The sequence below is a fragment of the Alosa sapidissima genome, chromosome 11 (assembly GCF_018492685.1).
Source record: "Alosa sapidissima isolate fAloSap1 chromosome 11, fAloSap1.pri, whole genome shotgun sequence".
Classification (NCBI taxonomy): domain Eukaryota; kingdom Metazoa; phylum Chordata; class Actinopteri; order Clupeiformes; family Clupeidae; genus Alosa; species Alosa sapidissima.
Window position 1 is genome coordinate 3,866,422 of NC_055967.1, and position 6,079 is coordinate 3,872,500.

Sequence of the window (6,079 nt, forward strand, 5' to 3'; positions counted from 1 at the left end):
TAAGTATTTTAACCAATATACACTTGCACTATTTTTTGAGAAATGTTGTGCAAACATTAATGATGATTTCAGAAATGCGCCAAAGTGACTGAGAAAAACTGTATTAGTTTTATTATTTGTTATTGGCAAGGAAGTCTTATGTTTTGCTTTACATTATTCAAATGTCAAACAAACATCCAGCAATCAACATTTTCTTAATGCAGATCATAATACTGATTGGCAATGCTGATTTCTCCCCTAAATTACAGTAGGTATACTTCCTTCTCCAACATCATCTTGAGGTGACACATTTTTACCAGCAGATGGCGGTGTTTATCCAGAAGTCTAGCTCAGCCAGGAGTCTCAGCAGGATCTGCATCCAATTCAGGCAGAGAGGGGAAATTTACCCATTGCTCATGGACACAGATTGCAGGTGGTGGGGTGGGGTATGGGCTGGTGTTGTGCAGAGATCCCCTGCCTCTGCATATCCATCTCTCAATCTTTCCCTCCCTCCTCCCTCCATCCCAGTCCCAGCCGTCCCTGTGTGTCTGCGTGTCAGTCGGTCGGCAGGAGGTCTGGTTGCCAGGCACCTCCAGTGGAGCCATAAACTCACACGTGTGTCCCTGCAGCCTCCTGCAGCTCCAGCCTGTTCCCCCTCACCTATACCCAGCCAGGGAGAATCACATTTCACACAGAGACACACTGAGACAGACAGACAGATAGACAGACAGAGAGAAGGGGAGAGAGAGAGAGAGGGGGGGAGAGAGAGATGAGGTTGACAGAAAAGAAGACATGAGTAGAGAGGTAAAGGCTGTGGAAAAGCAGCAGTTTTATTTTCCACCTGAACGTGAGACAGAGGGCTTGTGTGTTTCTGGATAAAACCTGAGTGCGGCGTTTGAAACCTCAGAGGCTGAAATGGTAAGGTATGCAAATCATTTCCTGTGCAGCTGATTGGATGATAATTGTGCCAGTCAATCTGTTTCGCTTGATGCAGTGATGATTTCATTTGTCAGTATGCAAATACCATGCAAGCGTCTGTGCTGATTGGTTTGTTGTTTTGTCTGTCATGTAGGCATTTTAACAGGTCACTGATTGGTTGCTTTATTCAGTCACATGCTCCTTTGAAGCTCGTTTTAATTAGCTGTCTCCTGATTGGTTCATTTTTGCAGTGGAAGGATAATGGTGCTGGAATGACCGATAATTAGGCTGGAGAAGGTGGGAATACAAACTCTAAAGGTTTATAAACAGCTCATTGGTGAAATTGTCATAAAACAAATAATGTGTCATTTTTATCTGTCTTGATGTATAATCACATCCTTTTTATGTCATGACATTTTTTTTCTGAGTGCAAACTTAAAAAGCAGAAAATATGGAAATATAATTTTCTTATTGAGTGTGTGTGTGTGTGTGTGTGTGTGTGTGTGTGTGTGTGTGTGTTTGTGTTTTAGATCCTTGAGAGAGAGATCGTTGCATGTGTGAAAGAGAGAATGCAAGAGGGATGGATCCTGGTGTGTGTGTGTGTGTGTGTGTGTGTGCGCGGGCGCGATTCTACTTTGACAATGCAGATCAGCTTTGTCCATGACAAGAAGAGGGTGGATTATGGGTATTAATATGAAAGAGCACACGCCACCACCATTGTGTTATTTCTAAGGGACAACTGGCTTCACACACACACACAGACACACACACACACACACACATACAGGAAGAGGAGAGAGGAGAAAATAAAAATAGGAGGGGAAAGGGCAGATGGACAGAAAAGGCTGGAAGAGAGCAAGAAAAGGTTGAGAATAGACTCTGTGTGTGTGTGTGTTTGTTTGTGTGTGACAAAAAAAATGAGATAGCCAAATGAGATTGTGAAATAAAATGCACTGTTTCAAGGAACTTCAAATGTACACAACATATAATATGAAGCATATATTTTCACACCTGGACCATATCATGCCAACACACATGCACAGCCACATACAGTGAAAGACAAACAAATACACACACAGATAAACCCATTTACAGCAATGCACAAGAACACAGACAGCAAAAAGCAGAATCAAATAATATAAACATGGAAATGGAAATGTTTTCTATAAAAGTTTTTATTTATTTATTTATTTTTACTATTTATCGCTGACACTAACACGCAAAAACATAACTAAATGCATCCATTACAAACTGTGTAATTTGGTCATGAGAAAGGTAGGTAGCTATTTTCTGTTGTCTCACCTTACATACGGTACAGCTATGTTTGCAGAAAGCTAGCAGTTGCCCGGTTGTGTTGCAGGACATGGGAGAGATGCTTTTGCAGTAACATTGTGGTTCTGCTGTCGTATTGCAGCAGTACATATTGCAAAGCTACTTTTACAGTGGCAATGGGAATTAATGTGTGTGTTTCTCATGTGGTGTGTTCTGTGTTGTGCTCTCTCCGTCTCTCTCTCTCTCTCTCTCTCTCTGTGTGTGTGTGTGTGTGTGAGTGTGTGTGTTTCTCTGAGTGAATGAGTTTGTGTGTGTGATTGTAAATGCGTATGCGTATAGAAAATCTCTGTGAAAAGCACATGAGATGGTTTGGAGCTTTGTGTGTGTGTGTGTGTGTGTGTGTGTGTGTGTATTGCACAGAAGTGAATGGGGTCTGCGGCCTATGGGTGATCCTCGGGGAGAGATGCAGTGCTGTGTGAGAGAGATATGATCACCCAGGGCGACACTCTCTGACACACTGACTAAGGTTTATCATTTATGTCACACACACACACACACACACACACACACACACACACAGAGAGAGAGAAAGAGAGAGAGTCAACACCCAATCTCTCACACACATAGATTAACACACTCACTCAAAACACTCAAGAATACATTTACCTGAGTAGACAGATTTAATTCAAGGTAAAAGTCCAGCCTTATGGCAATACTGGGTTGTTGGACACAGAAGAATTGTTTGTCCATGTGGCTGATTTTGATCATCTTCTTCATACACAGTATTTGAGGGGCAAATGTCAGATTTACAGCTCTAGATGTGACATTCTATTCAGAAATATGTATTTTGTTTTTCCTGTGCAATTGTATGGTAATTGCACAAAAGGTCTATGTTTATTTCACAATTTTTGGTGTAATCGGAGGGAATGCTGAGTATGTACCACAACCCTTTGGCAAAAGTAATGAAACAAAGCATGTACAAGTCAAATCTATACTGACATTTTTCCATATAATGAAATATTGTCAATTCTAATATTGTTTTAATGCACCACAGCCGTTAGTTTATTTAGATAAAATTAGCAGAGCTGAATTCATTAATCGCCTTTTGCCAAAAATTCGTTTGGCAAAAAAGTTACCATTTTCTTTGATTATACGCAGTGTAAAACAGGAGAAAAAACTAAGGACCAACTGGAAACAACTACATCGTTAAATTCAGTATCCTTGATTTCACTTTGCGCTTGCATGGGTGTGTGCGCGTGCTCGTGTGTGTCCCATTGTCCTGAGATCTTGAACTTGACCTTGCTATCATAGGCCATCAGGCAGCTGGGTCGCGCTTTTTTGGGCCATCTGCCCTCTAATGCCTCCCCGTCACCAAATGCGACGAGACACAAACGGCCAGCCTGCGTGCAGACACACACCCGGCAAAGTTCGCAAATCTACCCATTCCTTCGCCCGCAGAGCTGCGCACATATTTCGGTGGACCTGGCACATCCCTGGAATTTAATACAGATAATTTATTTAAATCTATACATTTCCATTGCTTTTTAGTCTTCTAAACATTCTTTGTCAATCGTGTTTTGTCACTTAAAAACGAAATGTGTTTGTTTTAATTAAAGTATTTGCTGCTGATATAGGCCTATCTACAGAGCTAATAATTATTAAATCTGTATTGGACCTATAAGGGATACTTTCCCTGTTATGGGTTCATCATGCAATTAAAGTTTTTAAAAACTAGCAAATAACAAAAATCAGAAAGATTGTTTTCCCCCCCTAAAATTGTGTGTGTGTGTGGGGGGGTTTAAGGGGAAGATTAAAGTCAGCAAATTCGTCACATTTGTAAATTCTATATGTTGATGTCTTCATGGTTCACTGTTGTCTTAACAGTCAGCATTCCTTCACTTGGTTAATTAATCCAGCCAATTAACCCGCTTTGGGGGCTAATCGTGTTTAATTAACCAAATGAGATGATGTCTAATTATTGCGTGCTAATTGAGGCCCATTACAAAAGGCGGGTTTGTTTACTGACGCCCCGGCCATGTCCGACAGCCCAGCGCCGCCAGTAAACAGCTTTGGGCGCATTCACATTTAAATGAGATACACACACTTTTGGCACAGATGCGCGAGGACACGCGCCAGCATATTAAACACAGCAGGCTAGAATGTGTCGGATTTCGGCTGTTGTCTTTTATGGCGTGATGTTTCAATTTTGGTTTGCATTGGTGTTAATCTCTATATCTTATGTTCAATGATCATAGGCTACCTTTATCAGTTTGAGCTGAATTGCATTTGTCAAAGCGATATAGCCGACTGATAGGACTTTTTATCCCCCAAAAGTGACAAGAAATACGAAGGAGGAAGTTTAAGGCTGTATGCAATGAAAGTGACAACTAATTGTATTACTTTTTCCCAGAATGGAATTGTGTAGCCTAGGCTATTATAGGCTATTATTTACTCACTCACACGAAAAGTGAATTCGAACGTTCATCAACGTTTCAACAAATAAAAGGACAAATAAATAGGTTATAAAATGGACATTTTAAATTCTTTAAGGATAATATGCATATTGAAGCGGAGATGGACATAATAGTGTCCTGGAAAGACGTTTAAGAATGTCCTAAAATAAAAGTTTACGTCTTGCAAGGTTGTTTGCCTACCCAATCTTGCACAATCCAGCAATTCCATTTACAACATACGCTAGTGCAAAACCACATTTATTTGTTTTTAGAGAATTAATACTGAAACGTGTTCGGCCCACTTTGCAGGTATATAACAGATATTTCAAAGTGAAACAAGTCACATTTGGTTCTTTCGTTAGGCCTGTAGGCTGTAGGCTACGTCTGTCGGAGGAAGGTATTCTGTCCGCTTTTGAATGTCACATTATTGACACGAAATTAGAGCAATTTTAAAATGTATTTATGGACAAACCATGAGCCCAAAGATATATATATATAAAAAAAAAAAAAAAAGTAAAAAGTCAACATTTATGTAATGCGTTCTTTGGGATTGTTTTACTTTGTATTGTTTTAAATAATTGAATAAGAAAGTTATTCAAATGAAGTCCTGTGACGTGCAAGGCTGGGTCAAGTTCATAACCCTTGACCGCCTTTGTCTGGCTGGTTCGTTCGTGCCCAACGTCTGGCCCTGAAAAATACTCAGTCCATCTGCTTTGGACTATCACCGACTGTTTATACATACACAAAATGATGGACAAAACATTTATTGTTTGAATAGTTTCCCCTTTTTCAGGCAAACATATAGGGTATTTCTTATTTCATAAAGACATACATATAGGCCTATATTAGGCTATTCCTATTATTTTAAATCCTATTGTTTAGAATGATATGACAATGATATAATTTGCAATTTCTTATTCTTAATTGATGTTCAATTATTTCTATTTCATTTGAGTAAAATGGATGTCAATAAAACTGTCCCTGCTTGAACTGCACAGTGCTTTTCAAAGGAACGTCATGCAGGTTCAGCTAAGCTAAATCAAAGCTTATCAACACAAACAACATCATAAATGGGGAGTGTTTATGTTCTCTGAAAATACATGAAATTAAATACAGAAAATATACAAAACTAGAGCACTGCCACTTTAATTGTGTCACCTTACATGAACGACCAGATAAAAAGCAAAAAAGAAAATCAGTGTAACTGAGTACCTAACTAAATTTTGATTTTATTATTTTATTTTTAAGACTACAGATAAATGCCATGGATAAATGAACAATTAATTAGCTTTTCTTAATGGTGGTTTTTGTATGTTTACTGGACTTTATTTGGCCGGCGGAATTTGTAGTGGTTATGGTGGGCTGGTCCCTTCTCGGGTTCTATTCTAATTAGGCCGTGATGGCTGTGGTGGTCTCAGCTGGGTTCTGATGGGTCAGCTGAATGGTTGGTGGGGCTG

General features: G+C 39.5%; 1 protein-coding gene across 1 annotated transcript in view; it reads left to right on the top strand.

Moving 5' to 3' along the window:
• The first annotated feature begins 801 nt into the window (after positions 1 to 801).
• LOC121723298 (zinc finger and BTB domain-containing protein 47-like) overlaps positions 802 to 6,079 on the top strand; it is a 39,204-nt gene continuing 33,926 nt past the window's right edge. Inside the window, exon 1 of the mRNA XM_042108886.1 lies at positions 802 to 897. The gene's annotated coding sequence lies outside the window, so the exon portion shown is untranslated. The remainder of the gene's footprint in view (positions 898 to 6,079) is intronic.